Genomic DNA, 16,005 nt, shown 5'->3' with positions numbered 1-16,005 from the left:
GCCAGCCTCGCCAATAGCAGAAGTAGAGACATACTCAGTCTCCTTCAGGCCGGGAACAATTCAGATCACTGTTCGCCTGGTGTCACGGCAGTGGGAAGACAGAAACGCCCTGGCTTGAGCAACCATCTTCCTAAACCGTTGGTTACTACGGTGCGGGGCCGGCTTGGCACAAAGTGCCCGCAGTGCACATGTCTCGGATGGAGCACCGCCAAGTGCTGCGCTGTGGTTCTGGATCACTTCTCATCCTGCCTATCGGATTACCGAAGTTAACCTATCGCCGTGCCGCTTTGTATGTTTACAGAATGCGTGGTTCGTTTTTCTTCAACCGTTCAGTGTCCCTAGAAGTGCTAGGCAACAGAAAAGGACAAACCCACAGAGCACCAGCTCCCGAGGCCCCTCTCAGCAGTGACCACAGACGCTGCCGCTAGCCTCAGTTTTTATGACGCTGATAAGGGAAGGTAACCTGTGTAAAGTGGTTAGTTAAATGATCCAAAATGTCATCACAAAGCACGGCAAATGCATTAACTAACAGTCCTGTAATTGGAACACAGGATATGAAGCCTTTAGAGGACAGTTGGCCAGCTGGTCAACCAAAAAGCAAACCATTACGGAAGCAAAGGAAATGTCACACAGCCCTTCCCTAAGCACGCAGTGGGGGTTATTTTACGAATATTTTTCTCTTGCATCCCCCCCCACACACACACACGCTGCTTCATTTGCAGCTTTTATTTCCTTTCACTTCCAGCTACAGCAGGTTTTGTGATGACTGAATCCTTATAAAATTGTCTGTATTACAGTTTGTCTGCTTGGCCTTAGAAAGTAATGTCTGTCCGCACTTCAGAAAGCAACACAACAGTGGAGGTTGTGGATAACTCAGTAACACAGAGAAATTCAGGGCTACGTGATTTGTTCCTGTGACAAACTGAACTCTGAACATTCTGTGAACATTATTTCAAAGAGTTTCACAAACCATATCTACCACGGTATAAAAGACAAAATGTGTTGTGGGAATCAGCATCTATATTCAGGGAATAAGATAAAGAAATCACTTGTGCAAAAAGTACAAAAATGATAATTGAACTATGACTTAAAAGGTGAGACTTTTTTTTCTGCATATAATAATCATCATAACCACAAAAATACCATAAGGAGAGAACCAGCTCCAAGATATCCTCTGACTGCCACATGCGCAGGCGGCGTATGTAGACTCCCCTGTGCATACACATAAAAAAATAAGTAACCACAATTCCTTACGATAAGCGTAATTTAGCCAGGCAGTGGTGACACATGCCTTCATGGACAGCCTTGTCTACAGAACAAATTCTAGGACAGCACTATACAGAAAAACCCTGTCTCAAACAAGCAAGCAAAAAAGAAGAAAGGAAAGAAAAAAATCAGTGTAACTTTAAATTTCCTTGAAGAATTCATATGTAAGATCTAAAACAACGTTTAAATATTAGTGCATAGCGGAATGCTAGTGAATTTAGGTATGCCCTGGTTACTCGCATGCCTCGCTGGGCGCCTGTGCCCGCTGATGCCCCTCATGCTATGACTCTCTTCAGACAGAAAAGGGATCTTGGAATTACAGCCGCCATTGTTACTGCCATCTCATTGGCGGCTGTTGGAGCTACCTCTGCGGCATTAACCATGAGTCATACTGTGCAGACTGCTCAGACCCTGAATAATCTTTTAGCCAATGTAGCTCATGCTTTAGATGTACAAAAAGGAATTAATGCTCAACTAAAAGGAGGCTTGATGGTGTTCAATCAGAGGATTGACCTCGTGCAGGAGCAAATTGATACCCTATGGCAAATCGCTCAACTTGGCTGTCAATGGAAGTATGCTGGACTTTGTGTCACTAGCATACAACATGAGAATTTTTCCTGTGCTGCAAATCTGTCTAAACAATTGTCTAGCTATATTTTAGGTAATTGGACTAAAGAATTAGATACTATGATGGAGCAGCTGAGAGTGGCCATTGTTACGGCAAATTCTACCAGAGTGGACGCAGGACTAGCCACAGGATTATCATCATGGATTGCTGCAGCCATGAATCATCTGAAGGAATGGGTGGGCATGGGAACGTTAGCAGGCCTTCTGGTGTTGGTCTCCTTGGTTTCCCTATGGCGTATATGCAAGATTAGAGTCTCACAACAGCGTAATGCAGCCATGATCATTCAGGCCTTTACAGCCATTGAAGCAGGACAGTCTCCCCAAGCATGGTTGGCTACCATAAAAAGCTAAAATGTTACGCTCAGGATGCGAGGCTAAGCACTGCACTCAGGGTCAGCCACTTTCGACCCAGAGAAGAGCATGTCTGATTGCATGCGGGTTGATGCCCCAGGTCCTGCCTCTGAGAAAAAGGTATCAGATGGGTCTGATGCTCTTTGGGTGGATGACACCTAAATGAACATTGGTACAAAGTCCCAATTTATTTCTAATATCAGAGATCAGACCTCTACTCTTGCCTGATGCGTCTAAAACAAAAAGGGGGAACTGTAGAGAGCTGTGAAATGCCGCGCCTTAAAGATGGAGCTGGTTTCCACCTTCCACCTTCCCCGATGGTGAGTGCTCTCCGTCACAAACAACTCCATATTTGGCTAAGGCTGAGGATCTGGCTTGCTTCCGTGTATGTGGACCTATCTGCATTGCCCACAAGGCACGCTGGGGTTGGCTACCCAGAGGCTATTTTAAGCTGCGGGCTTGCTTTCCCCAGGGTCAGAAGATTGTTCAAGGTTCCTGAATAAACTGCATTGAGAAGAACAAAAAAAAAAAAAAAAAAAGATCAGAAAGAAGGAGAGGAGGACCTCCCCTATCAGTGGACTTGGGGAAAGGCATGCATGCAGAAAGGGGGGGAGGGTGGGACCGGGAGGGGAGGAGGGAGGGGCTTATGGGGGGATACAAAAGGAATAAAGTGTAATTAATAAAAGTTAAATAAAAAATTAAAAAAAATATTAGTGCATAGGAAACCATAAGGTTAAAAAGTAAACTTGATTATCTCTGAGAATGAAAGAATCCTTGATTGTGAAAAGCTTAGAGAACTATTACCACAGGAAGGGACTAGCTTTGATTAAGTCCTTTCAACTAAATAAAGTTGTAGAGGAAACTGGTGACCAAGGTCTCAAGATTTAAAAAGAAAGGGAGAAAAGAAAGAGAAAGAGAAAAAAAGAAAAAACAACTCAGCCAAACCAAAAATTGTGATAAGAAGACTCTGAGTTCTCAAACTGTGGGTGTCGATTCCCTCAGGGTCACACAACCCTTTCGCAGGGGTTGCATACCGGGTATCCTGTAAAGCAGACATTTACGTTATGATTCCTAACGGCAGCAAAACTACAGTGATATAGTAGCAACAAAATAATGTTATGGTTGGGGTCACCACAACATGAGGAACTGTATTAAGGGGTCACAGTGTTAGGAAGGTTGAGAACCACTGAAATATCAAAAGATTTCCACATGCACACCAGCAGGGAACCTCCCAGTGATAACACAGAAACAATGTTTGCCAAAAGCACATTCTCCTGTGCTTCACACAAGAGGCCTTTAATTTCAAGTCGGCATTTGCCGTGGGTAAATCTAACTTGCTACAGTAAATTCTAACCAGTGAGCTGTGAAGTGCCAAAAACTCTTCATATTTGGGGAATGACTTTTGTGTTTCTGAACTCATGGGAGAAAGCAAGGAGCTGGTGCCCATCTTCTGATGACACTGAGGGCACACAAGAAGCTCTCCCAAAAGGGGTACACAGGACGCTGTTGACTCCTCATGGGTTCCCTGAGTCCCTAAGACGTCACATAACTATGACATGTTATAGTTCTGGCAGAACTAGGAAAACCTAGGATAGAAATAACCCTAGAGACAGGTTGATAGCATCTGGAGCGGCTTGATCCCCAGCTAAGTGCTGTGCAGTACAGGGGTCCTAGGAGTGCAGAGGTAGGAGGAGCCATCTCACAGGCCCATTGTCCCTTGGTGTCTTCCCTTCTCTGCTACTTTGTCCATTAACCCCGACCATCAGTCTTTAGAAGGGCCAGTGGTATCCTCCCACCCACTGACAGGCTCTATAATAATTATGCAATTTTCCTTGTTAAGAACACACTACGCTCACCTTGGTTAAGTTTGGGCTGTTTCCCTAGCAGTGCATATGTAAGCCTTTGTGAGTTGCCTGTATAGAAGGCTAGGTAATTTTTGTTGGGATGGTTTTCTCTATATGTTTATATTAAAGACTGGTGGCTTCGTCTCCAGCTTGTGAAGGCATCAGGAAATGATGGAACCTTTAGGAGGCAGGCCTGCGGGAAGTAGGAACTCACTGGGGCATGCCCTTAAAGAGGGATTCTGGGAAGCCAGTCTCTCCTCTTTGTCTCTCTCTCTTCCTTTCTCCTCTCTGTCTCTGTCTCTCTTCTTTTCTTCTCTCTCTGTATCTCTGTCTCTATCTGTCTGTCTGTCTTTCTCTCTTTGGTTTTTTTGAGACAGAGTTTCTCTGTGTACCCCTGGCTTCCCTGGAACTCAATTTTTAGACCAGGCTGGTCTTGAACTCAAAGGTGCCTGCCGCTGCCTCGGGAGTGCTGGGATTAAGGACATGCACTTCCACCACACAGCTTCTTTATATTTCCTGGTTGGAAGGTCCACCACATACTTCTGTCATAACACCACAGCCCCCAAAGCGCCAATGCTAACATTGACAATGTGAGTGTGCATGCATGCTCATGCATGTCACAGCACACATGTGGAGGTCAGAGGACAACTTGAGGGAGTTGTGTCTTCCTTCCTTCTGCAGTGTGGGTTCCAAAGAAAGAATTCAGGCCATCAAACTTGGCAACAATGCCAAGTTTTACCATGGAGCCATCTCATCAGCACCAATAGTTATGATTTTTCTATGTATTATATAATAAAATGTGTCTCCCTTTGTGCTGTTTCTATACTACTGAACTAGTATTTTCCCAATGACCAATGAATGTTGTTCCATAATCAAAACTTGCAAACTGGGCATGGTGGTGCACACCTGTCATATCAGCATTGAAGAGATATGACAGGAGGCCCAAGACTACAGTATAATCCTTGGCTACATAGTGTCGAGGCCAGCCCAGGCTACATAAGACTCTGTCTCAAAAACAAAGAACTTTCAAGGTACAAGATGGGTTAGTGTCATAGAGGGAAAAAAAAGTTCTTTGATATGAGCTCAAATTTTAATTAATCTTTATATTAGCATGCAATAGACTCATTATTGTTGCTCAAAAGGAATAGTTTAAATTTTACCATTTTACTTTTTTATGTGATAAATATTGATAGTTTTGTACGTGTAACTTTTATAAACAAAAGTTCTTTGGGGGTTGAAATTATTTCTAAGAGTTTTAAAGCATGCTGAAAACAGCAATAACAACAAAAACTGAGGGTCATTCTCTCAGGGAAAAACAGAACAGGTTTTATTATTTTATGGTACTGGAGATGGAATTCAGACTTCATTTTTGTTAGACAAAAACTCTACCTACCGCTAAGCCACAGGGCAGGCCAGTAAGGATTCAGACACAGGGCTTTTCTCACAGGCCCCGTGGTCCTCCCTCCTTTTGTTACTTTGTCTGCTAATCCTGATTACCAGTCTTCAGAGGGACCATTGGCTTCCTCCCATGGCAGATCATCTTAATCTATTTCCCCAGTGTACCGATCAGAGTGAGGTCATGGTTTTACAGCTGAAGGAAGCTCTGTATCGTCAAGCTGGGGTTCTGCCCTTCTCAGAAACTGGCCTGACAACAACCTATCTATCTTAACTCTAATACATTGTCCTCTACATATTTTTTTAAATGCATAAGAACTGTGGTCTCTTTTCTGTGACTCTAACCCATGCTTTTTTCCTCTTTTCTTTTTTTTTTTTTTTTTTTATCCAGGCTTTGTACTTTATTTGCCAAACTGTTCAAGTGGAGCGATGAATTCTGGGAACTCTCCTAGTCGATAAAATTTCATTAGATCATCTCTGCTCATGTTGAACTTTAATTATTGTGCTTTCATCACAATGTGTAAACACATTAAAATGAGTAAGTCATTCTGGCCCTGATCAATGAACGTAAACAGAGATTTATATAGATGAGCAAATAATATTCTTAATGAAATAGACACAGGCCTAACTTGGCATGCTATTGAATGTGCTGACATATGAATAATGTGCTACAAATACGTAAACATAAATATCCTCTCTGTTTTCCATCTAGTCTTCAGTCAATCCATATTTGAGTTAAACAGATTCTCTCTACCATGATGATATGCCAAGTTAGAACTGTTTCGTTCCCAGGATCTCTTACCTTGGGTCTTGAAACTTCAAAGGACACTTTGTATTTCTCAAGTGCATTTCAGAATCCTTCTGGAAGCCGCTGTGGGTTGACACATACAGCGGCTATTCCAGCACATTTCTGAATCAGGCTGCTTCCGGGTGATTCTGGAGCCACCTCGCTGAACAGGTGGCTTCCTGACCACGTAGCAGCTGTGGGATTGACCTGGTATGTGAGTTCCTTTCCCTGTTGCTGTCTTATGATAATCTGACAGAGGCAATTTAAGGGAGAAAGGACTTGTTTTGGCTCTCAGTTCAAGGGTGGAGTCCATCTTGATGGGGAAATCTTGGCAACAGGAACCTGAGGCAGCTGGTCCCATTGCATCACCAGCCAGAAAACAAGAGAGTGATGAATACTTGTGCTTAGTTCCCTTTCCCTTTCATTCAACTCAGGATCTCAGGATGGTCCCTCCCACAGTTAAGGTCCATCTTCTCACCTCAACTAACCTCATCTAGATAAGCCCTCACAGCTTATCCCCAAGCTGATTCTAGATCCTGTCAAGTGGACAATATTAACCTTTGCACCTGAGGAAGGACAGCCTGGGGGCTCACTCTCCAGCTCTCCACTCCCAAAGACTCTACAAGCCATGGTAAATTCTACAGGACAACCGTTTCTGTTTCTGCGGTCTACAGCTGTCCACAGATTACTCTATCCTCTTAGTAATGAGCAAGTCTTCCACTGAAGACATCGGCCCTACAGCACGATACTGTGTTGGTTGGTTTTAACTGTCAACTTGATACCACCTAGGATCACCCAGAAAGAGAGTCTTAATGAGGAATTATCTACATCAGCCTGTGGGAATGTCTGTGGGGCATTTTGTTGTTGTTGTTTTTGTTAACTGAAAACCCAGCTCATCGTGGGTGGCATCATTCCCTAAGAAGGGGATCCTGAACTTTTTATTATTTGTTAATTCAATTTACATCTCAATCATAAATCTCCCTCCTCTTCTCCCAATCCCACCCTCCCTTCCTGCATCCCCTCTCCACTATTCCTCAAAATAGGGGAGCCCCGTACCCAGCTCATCTATTCACATGAGGACTGAGTTCTCTTCCTCCCCTGTGGCCTTGTAGAAAAGTCCCATCACGGGGAAATGGGATCCTGAACACTTTAAGAGAGGAAAAAGTTAGCTGAGAGCAAGCAAGCAAAGATGTCTGTATTTGTTCTCCATTGTGGACGTGATGTGACAAGCTGCTGCTTGAGCTATCTCTTAGAATTGTAAGAGCTGAGGGTTGGGACCCTTCCCTGCTCTATGTTGCTTTTTATGATTTGTTTTTCATAGTGTTTTCTTATCAGGTATTTTTATCATAGCAACAACAACAAAAAACTAGAACAAATTCTATATTTATTATACCTTTCTTTTTCCATAACACAATTTCAGTGCATATAGCTGACATCATTTAATGGTCTGGTGACATAATTTAACTTCCATATAAGCTTAGAAAATAACTTTATCCAAAGCTGATAAATCAGTACAGAGCTGGCGACTGTTTCTGGCCTAAGATTGTCGGTGCTGCGATTTCCTGGGAACTGGACTAAACAGACTCTTTCTGATTACAGCAGCATGCATCCCAGGGAAGCAAAATGACCTTGCAATTATTCAAAGCTCTCAGAGTTTCAAAAGTGCTTTCTTGAGCATCGCCGCCATTATCATTCACAATTGAAGAGCAAAAGGGGAAAGAACCATTCACATTAAAAATGAAAGAACTAAACTTCAAAGAAACGAAATCGTTTGTTTACTGTCTTGTAGATAAAAGGCAGAGGCAAGTCGAGGACCTGGGACATCTGTAGCTACCCCAGCTCTCCTCCTTGAGGATGCTCCCAAAGCACATACATGCTTTATTGAAAATCCCCCTGGGTAAGCAGGACCCTGGGTCACCTCTCATGGGTCCCTTCTCTTCTTTAAGGATAGATCCTCCATTTCATTGGCAATAGACCCAATTATGAGATTGTACTTCCCATTCTCTCTTAAAGATAGGTAGGGCTGTATAGGTGCTGGAAAGAAAATAGTTCAGCTGGAAGAAGACGTCTTTAAGCACTGTTATGTGGTGTTTCCCATTATACATGGCAAATTTTAATCCAATTCTTCCTTTATACTGCTCGGAATGAAAAAACCATGGCAAATGCTCAGTTAGCTTAGTAAAGCATGAGACAGCCTGGAGACTTAGCATCACATCCTAAGGCTAGAGTAGCAAAAAATAAAAACAAAAACAAAAAGGGATTTGATTCAGGGACATTATACAGATAGAATGCTACTCCTGAGATTTTTTTTTTTTTTTTTTTTTTTTTTTTGGCCTCCAGACATTTTTTTTTCCTCCATGTGAGAAGACACCTATCTTGTTTAAGCACTGTTATGTGGTGTTTCCCATTATACATGGCAAATTTTAATCCAACTGATGTACAGCCTTTCCCGAAATGATGCCTATTTTAGTGTTATGCCTTTAAAAAGTAAATACCAGCATTAATGAATAGTCAAAGAATGGAATGATGATCTCAAGTCATTGATCCCTAGTCACGTCAGCATCTGAACATCCCGTCATCCACATTAAATTTTGAAGGCTGACGCTTGATGCTCCTCTCTTTACGAAGGAGGACTTAAGTTGAGATTGTATGTTTCTTATGTTACATGTCCTCTCAAACCGAGTACAGAGGCACTTGGCAGCTTAAACACCCTTGTGCAAACCAAACCCAAAACCAAACCAAAAGAAAAAACATATAAAAACAGATGGGTAGTTAGTTTCCTGCCTGTGAGCCACAGAAGCATAGCAACTGACCTGGGCACACCGGGCCTCAATGTCTGACACAGCACAGATACAAGTCACGTTTTTTGTGGCCCCTGGGACCTGCTCACATCTGTGGCTATGAGCTGACTGAGTTTCTTGGTATTCTAAAGTTTCTGATCCAGAGATGCTAGATTGAACATGAAGCATCTTTGCTAAAACCACGGAAAGGCAAAAAGCCTTTCTCATACAATGCTCTGGACATCCCACTGTATTGGTCCAGAGTTTCCTCAGCCCACACATCTTTCTGTCAACTCATAACAGGTTCATATAACTCATCCTGTGTACACTACACCCTTTTGGCAATCTGATGGTCCCCTTGCAGGGAAAAAAAAAAATGCTTTTAATCTGCAAAAATAAGACACTTGAAACTGCAAACCAATTATATTGAAATACAGTTTTCAAAATATCTTTGGGATATATTATAATATGTGGGGTTTTTTTAAGAAGACATTTCAAGATGTCGTGGCAGGTCTAATAAATACCATGATTTTAAAGTAGAAATGGGCATAAATGATATTTTGAGGCGTGTAATGCCTGTCATGTGAAAGGAAAATGCTTGTGACTCCTACTAAAAATAGAATCAGAGATAAAGTTAATTCTACTGTGGTGTGTGGTCAATATTTTTAATGAAGGGAAATACTATCTTTCAAGAGGGGATTATAAAAATAAATAAGTGATTTTTATTTTCCTCTTTGTTCTTCTGGAGCTCTCACCTTTTAGTATAGATTGACTGACTCCCAAGTTAGACCCCTGCTTAAATCATCAAAGAATGTCCTTCTTTTCTGCATTCTATCAGGGACCTCATAGGAATTCTGTCTGAGACATAATTAGATGCCAAGCAGAACTGGACCTCAATTTAGCAGCTTTCAGAGTGTGGGGATCGGGCAAGAGCTTTGATTTCATGGATATCTGATTCGAGCCATTATCATCCAGAAAGGCCTGTGCTGTGAAAGGAACATGAAACTAGCGCAAGAATTCAGGTACAGGCCTGAGTACAGGTTAAGGAAAAACTAAAAACTGGGTGTGATTGCTCACATGAAAACTCCAGTCTTCATGAAGCTGAGGCAGAGAAATTGCCATGAGTTTGAGGCCAACCTGTAGAACAATGTGAGATCCTGTCACTAAACAGAAAAATAGAACAGAACAGAACAGAACAGAATAGAATAGAATAGAATAGAATAGAATAGAATAGAATAGAATAATTACCATGAACATCTTCTTAGTAGAGAAATGAGACTCAGGAAACAGCCATGTATTGACTCTGTACATATTACATTTTGACCAGTCTGGAGATAAAAGGTTTCAGTCTCAAAGGCCCTATATAGGACATCTCTCTGAACACTAAAATCCAAATGAAACTAAAAAATAATAAAAACCAAATTTCTTTGAAAATTCCCCATTAGCATTAAACTCCAAGCACTCCTCCAAATCCAATTTAGTGAAAGACATTTGTACAATAAAACAGGGCTGGATATGAACCATTTAAGGAAATGGGTCTCATATTATTGTCTACTATTAAAGAGATAAGCACAAATAAAGTGAGGTGAAGAATTTTTCACATAGAGTATGTTTTGAATTGTTTTCAAAGATGTTAAAAGACTGATGGCTATTCTTAACAATAGCCTGTAAATTAGACTTGGAGCCATTTTAGAAGACTATCTTCAAAACATCTCAGAAAAGTAGGAAAAAGTTCATCCTGAATTTAAAAGCTCACTTTCAAGTTAAATCTGAGGTTAAGATTATCTTTTCAGCTGGGCATGGTGGCTCAAGCCTTTAAACCAGCACTGTGGGAGGCAGAGGCAGGTGGATCTCTATGAGTTCAAAACCATCCTGGTCTACAAAGCAAGTCAAGGACAGCCAAGCTACACAGAGACACCCTGTCTCAAAAAAAAAAACAAAACAAAACAAATTATCTTTTCATTCTAAGCCCGGGCATGGTGATAAATACCCATAATCCCAGCACTTAGAAGGGAAAGGCAGAAGGATCCAGTCTTGGCTACATAAGACCCTATTAGTCCTAACATCAAAGCCATCTCAGCTACATGCAATCCTTACATAAGCAAAACAAAACAAAAAGATTCATTCTGTTTAGACAGTTTATTATCAGAACTTTCACCAACAGATATAGGAATCATATGGAAGGTTTATAAAAGCAATTCTGAACATGTTATACCAGGTTTGGCGGTGTGTGTGTGTGTGTGTGTGTGTGTGTGTGTGTGTGTGTCAGGGGACACTTTAAACCTTTGCTCTACACATATTCAACTGTGTGGAGCTGGCCAAGTTACTTGGCCTCTCTGATACTCATCCATGGGAATTGCACCTATATCAACTCTCTCCCTTTTAAAAAATGATTTATTTATTTACTTTTATTTTGTGTTCATTGACATTTTCCCTGCATGCATACCTGTGTAGGGGCATTAGATCTTTTGGAACTGGAGTTACAGACAGATCTGAGCTGCTATGTGGGTGCCTAGGAATTGAACCTTGGTCCTCTGGAAGAGCAGACTATGCTCTTAACTGCTTAGCCAGCTCTCCAGCCCCTCAATTCTTTTATTGCAAGACTTTAAGGAAATGGCTATGCAGTACCTGATATATAATAAGCACTTGCCTTTTGTCATCAAAGAATTCTTATAAGGACTAGACAGGGTATGCCACACAAAGCTCTTGACAGCGGGCCTGGCATGTGCTTAATAAACAGGAGATTCGGGAATAGCAGCATCAATATTGCCTGACATCTAATAATATCGGAAGTCGTGCTGATGGTAGCATTAACATAATGTTGTTTTTAGTACATGGGTATTGGTTTCAAATTTCAGTATCAGTATCGGTACAAAATGGTTTTAGGCATGCTTCAATGAAGAGCTTGTTTTAAAAATGCTGTTGCTAAAAGAAAAAAAAAATGCTGTTGCTCTAAGAAATTTCTCTCCTGCTGTATCATTAAGAAGGTGAGAGCACTGGAGTGTAGCTGAAGGGCAGAGCATATGTTTAGCACACATGTATGAGCCTCAGATTCAAGCCTCACCACTACCAGGAAGAGGAAGAGGATGAGAAGAAGGAAGTAATAAGGGCTGGGAACCAGCGTATTTCCTTGGGCATATGACAAGTCTTAAAAATGGAACCTGAGTCAGCATTTGCATGGCTGTGTAGTCATAGTCACAGACCTAGTACCATTCTTCAATATTCATGGCAATGCAAAATTTTACGTGACAGACACACTGCCTTTCTCTCATCCTTGCCACCAGACTGAACTCTTGGAATAGGAGAACAGAAAGGAGACAGGTACTTCTGCCCCTGTGTTAGGTTCACTAGAAACAAATTCAACAGGGAGCTAGAGAGACAGCTTAGCAGCAAGAGCACCTTCTGTTCTTCCAGAGGACTAGACTTGTGTTCCCAGCACCCACATCAGGCAGCTCATAACCACTTGTAACTCCTGTTTCAGGAGACCTGATGCTGACCTCCATGGCACCCTTCCACATGTGACAGAACTTACACAGACACACGTGCACATACATAAAAAGAAGACAACACTTCTTTAAAAGTAAATCAAAGGTTCAGCAATCCGTAATAAAAAAAAAAAAAATCTTTGTCATAAAATCCATTATATAGGATGCCAGGGATGAAATCTCCAGCTTGCAGTATTTCCCGGGCACAGAGAGTATTGTAGTGTCGTAGAAGGCACTCATAACTCACCAGCCAACTCTAAGAAGGTCATGGGAAGTGCTCTAGTTTCCACACCCACCTGAGAAACTCTGAGCTAGTATCTCACCGTGGCCGAAAACTATATAAACAAAGAAGTCAGTCATTACTAACCAAACACTTAGCACACGCCCTGTATCTTTCACAAAATATCACTATGTCTTATGACAATCTTGTAAAGAAGGCATCGTGATCTCCAGCTCGTGAGTCAAACAAACACCAGATTTGAAGTAAATTCACACATACATACACACAAATTGGCCATGGATAATAAGAGCTTGTGGTGGTGAGAAAGAGAGGAATAAAACAAGAATAATAAAAGATGGCCACCCGAGAGACTGGAAAAAATATGGCTAGCTGGGAGAGTAAGGATAACCGTGGAGAAGCTATGCTGGCCACTGGAAGATGCAGGATAAGGTGCAGCAAGAATGAAGGCCAGCTCCCCATTCTCCACTTTCGACTTAGGCACACACACTAACGAGCGACCTGGATGAGGAAAGCAGAATGGAAGTGTCAATTAGACCCAAGCATCAATGCTCAGAGTTAAATGTCACTGGTAGCCCAGCACCAACTCAACTGTCCCAGGCACAGGCAGCATCCGTGTGCTTTACTCAGTGTGCCTTCTGCCCCAAGGTCATTGGGCATGTCCTGCACAGACATCCACATAGATCTACCTCACAGAGCTGTGCCACTTCCCTTCCAGGAAAGAGGCACCTGAGCACATTTAAACACCAGCTTTTATTGAGATACAATAGGGAAAGAAACAAAGAAGGGACAGAGAGGTCCAGGTCCAAGAGTCAGGGCATCTGTGAAGTTTCTCATTAGAATCTTACCTCCTCATAGGGCTGAAGACGGAGCTCATTTGGTAGAATGCTTGCCTAATGTGCTCAAGGCTGTAGGTAAGGAAGCACAAGTCTGTAATCTGGGCTCTTGGGAAATGGAGGCAAGAGAATCAGAAATTCAAAGTCATTATCAGCCACAAAGTGAATCCGAGGCCAGCCTGGGGCCATAAGACCAGGTCATCTCAGGAGAGACTGGGAAAGGAAGAGGAGAGAGAGAGAAACTTAGCTCCTCTTATGCTATTTACCTCATTTCCTTATGCATCCTATCTGACTGACCAAATTTCTGCCACAGGGACCTCTGGAACCCCCACCATTCACGGCACACCTCTTTATACCTCTCTCCCCTCCCTCTCTCTCCCTCCTCGTCAGAAGTCCTTTCCCTTCAGTTTACATATTAAAAAAGCAATCTGACTAAACTGAACTACACCAATTATAAACAAAAGGTTTTCTACTTCTGGGAACTCACATGATGAAAATCCAGTGAGAACTGTGTATTATGGGGGAGGGAAGAGAGGAATATCTCTGAGCCAGCATCTCACTCCATCACACCTTTGAGCTGCTCCTAAAGAAGTCTCAGTAAACAAACAAACAAATAAATAATGAAAGAGCTTCTACTCTCTCTTGCTGGAAAAACAAAAACAAACAAACAAACAGAAACCTAAGATTTTCTCCAAAGACCAAAAACAAAAGGAGCCATTCTGTAGCCCGTTGTTGCACTTGCCAAAGTGAGGAGGGGTACTGTGAACCTGCTGTTCTTCACCCTCCTGAACGGCCACAAAGTATCAGAAATCAGATGACACAGTGACAGCAGAAAACAGAGGTCAGTTCTGCGAAACAGTAAAGCTATTCTCACTCAGCTCTGGGCGTTGCCTCTGGCATTGTGGCTGAGAACTGGATTCTAGTTGCTGGAATTGCTCAGTCCAGGCAAGAATTTGATGTAGAAAGGGAAATACCACATGATTCCTCCCTTTGAAGGGGAGGAGGTGAGCAGCAACCACCTTTCCCCACCAAAACCACTTCTCAGCCTTCTAATTTTTGCAGAAAAACACAGCTTCCCCAACATACACACACACACACACACACACACACACACACACACACACAACAGCTTTGAGAGCCTTAACACAAACCTCCAGAGACATTTCCCACTCTTCTTCATTTTATTTTTCCCTTTCTTGACTTTGTCATAAAAAATAATTACAGTGACAGTCACTTGTACCACAACGGCATACAGTGCACACCTTAGTATCATGCAGCACACTAAGCATACAGACCATCAAGTATGTGTCTGGTTTTATAATAAATGCCATTTGACTGGAACCCTGAACTCTGCTCACAGATACTCACACTTCATTCTTTGTAGCTGAAGCTGCCTAGTCACAAGCAACTTTTTTTTAAAAATTAGGGGAACCATTAATGGGACCTGGTTCTAGTCCAAATTCGTATTGAGATTAGCTGTGTGGTTTTAGTCAATTCCCTGAGCCTTTTTCCATTCCGGTTTCCTCAAACATAAGATGACATCGTGGAAATAGAAAGCTCTCTCGTTTGTCATCCATCTCTAAAACCTCACCATGTCATGGTGACGCTGATGCTGAGGTGCTTCAGCATTATTAAGAAGACCCTTGAGGACTTACACAACCTCAAAAAGTTGCTGCACAAGCTATTATGCCAGCGCCTTGCACCAGACTCCACACATATCTTAAGCGTTTCCAATCGTGGTATGGTTTCATCTTCTGAACAAGAGAAGCATTGCTAAAGTAGATCGTGCTAGTCCAGTGTGACACAAAAGGAAACTGAGGCTTAGGGTTCCGGCTCCACAGGGCTGGAATTCAAATAGCTGGGTCCCATTCAGCCCTACTGTTTGTGTTCTCTAGCTCCAAATATATATTTATTTTTATTATTCTTAATGTATGTGCATCTTCGTGTGTGAGAGGGTGTGTATATGAAGATGTGTGTGTGTGTGTGTCAGGGTATGTGCTTGTGTTCTGATGTGGGTATGTGCCCAAAAGTATGTCTGTGTATGTATGTGTGTATGTGAGGTAAGTGCACGAGTGTGTATCTCTGTGTATTTGTGTGTAAGTGCATATGAGGGTGTGTGTGAGTATGTATATGTGTGAATGTGTGTGAGTGTGTGTATGTATGGGGTGTGTATATAAGGGTGCCTGTATGAGGGTGTGTGTGTATAAATGATGTGTGTAGTATGTGTGTGAATGAGGATATGTGTGTGTTTGTGTGTGTTTCATCTTTAGGTTCCTCTTCATTTTCTCTCCTACTCTCTTCCTCCTTTAGCTAAGCTTTCTTATCAATTGATTTTTCATTTTTTAATATTTATTTTCATGTGCATTAGTGTTTTGCCTGCATGTATATGTCTGTGT

General features: G+C 42.1%; 1 long non-coding RNA gene across 1 annotated transcript; it reads right to left on the bottom strand.

Moving 5' to 3' along the window:
- Positions 1 to 11,303: 11,303 nt before the first annotated feature.
- LOC132652185 (uncharacterized) lies at positions 11,304 to 14,393 on the bottom strand. The gene is made up of 3 exons (XR_009589661.1): positions 14,097 to 14,393; positions 13,622 to 13,822; positions 11,304 to 13,274 (listed from the first exon to the last, which is right to left on the bottom strand). It is a non-coding gene; the product is annotated as an uncharacterized LOC132652185 (long non-coding RNA).
- Positions 14,394 to 16,005: the final 1,612 nt, after the last annotated feature.

This window comes from Meriones unguiculatus, chromosome 2, assembly GCF_030254825.1.
Source record: "Meriones unguiculatus strain TT.TT164.6M chromosome 2, Bangor_MerUng_6.1, whole genome shotgun sequence".
Lineage (NCBI taxonomy): Eukaryota > Metazoa > Chordata > Mammalia > Rodentia > Muridae > Meriones > Meriones unguiculatus.
Note: the sequence above shows the minus strand (reverse complement) of the source record. Positions and strands in the feature narration are given on the sequence as shown.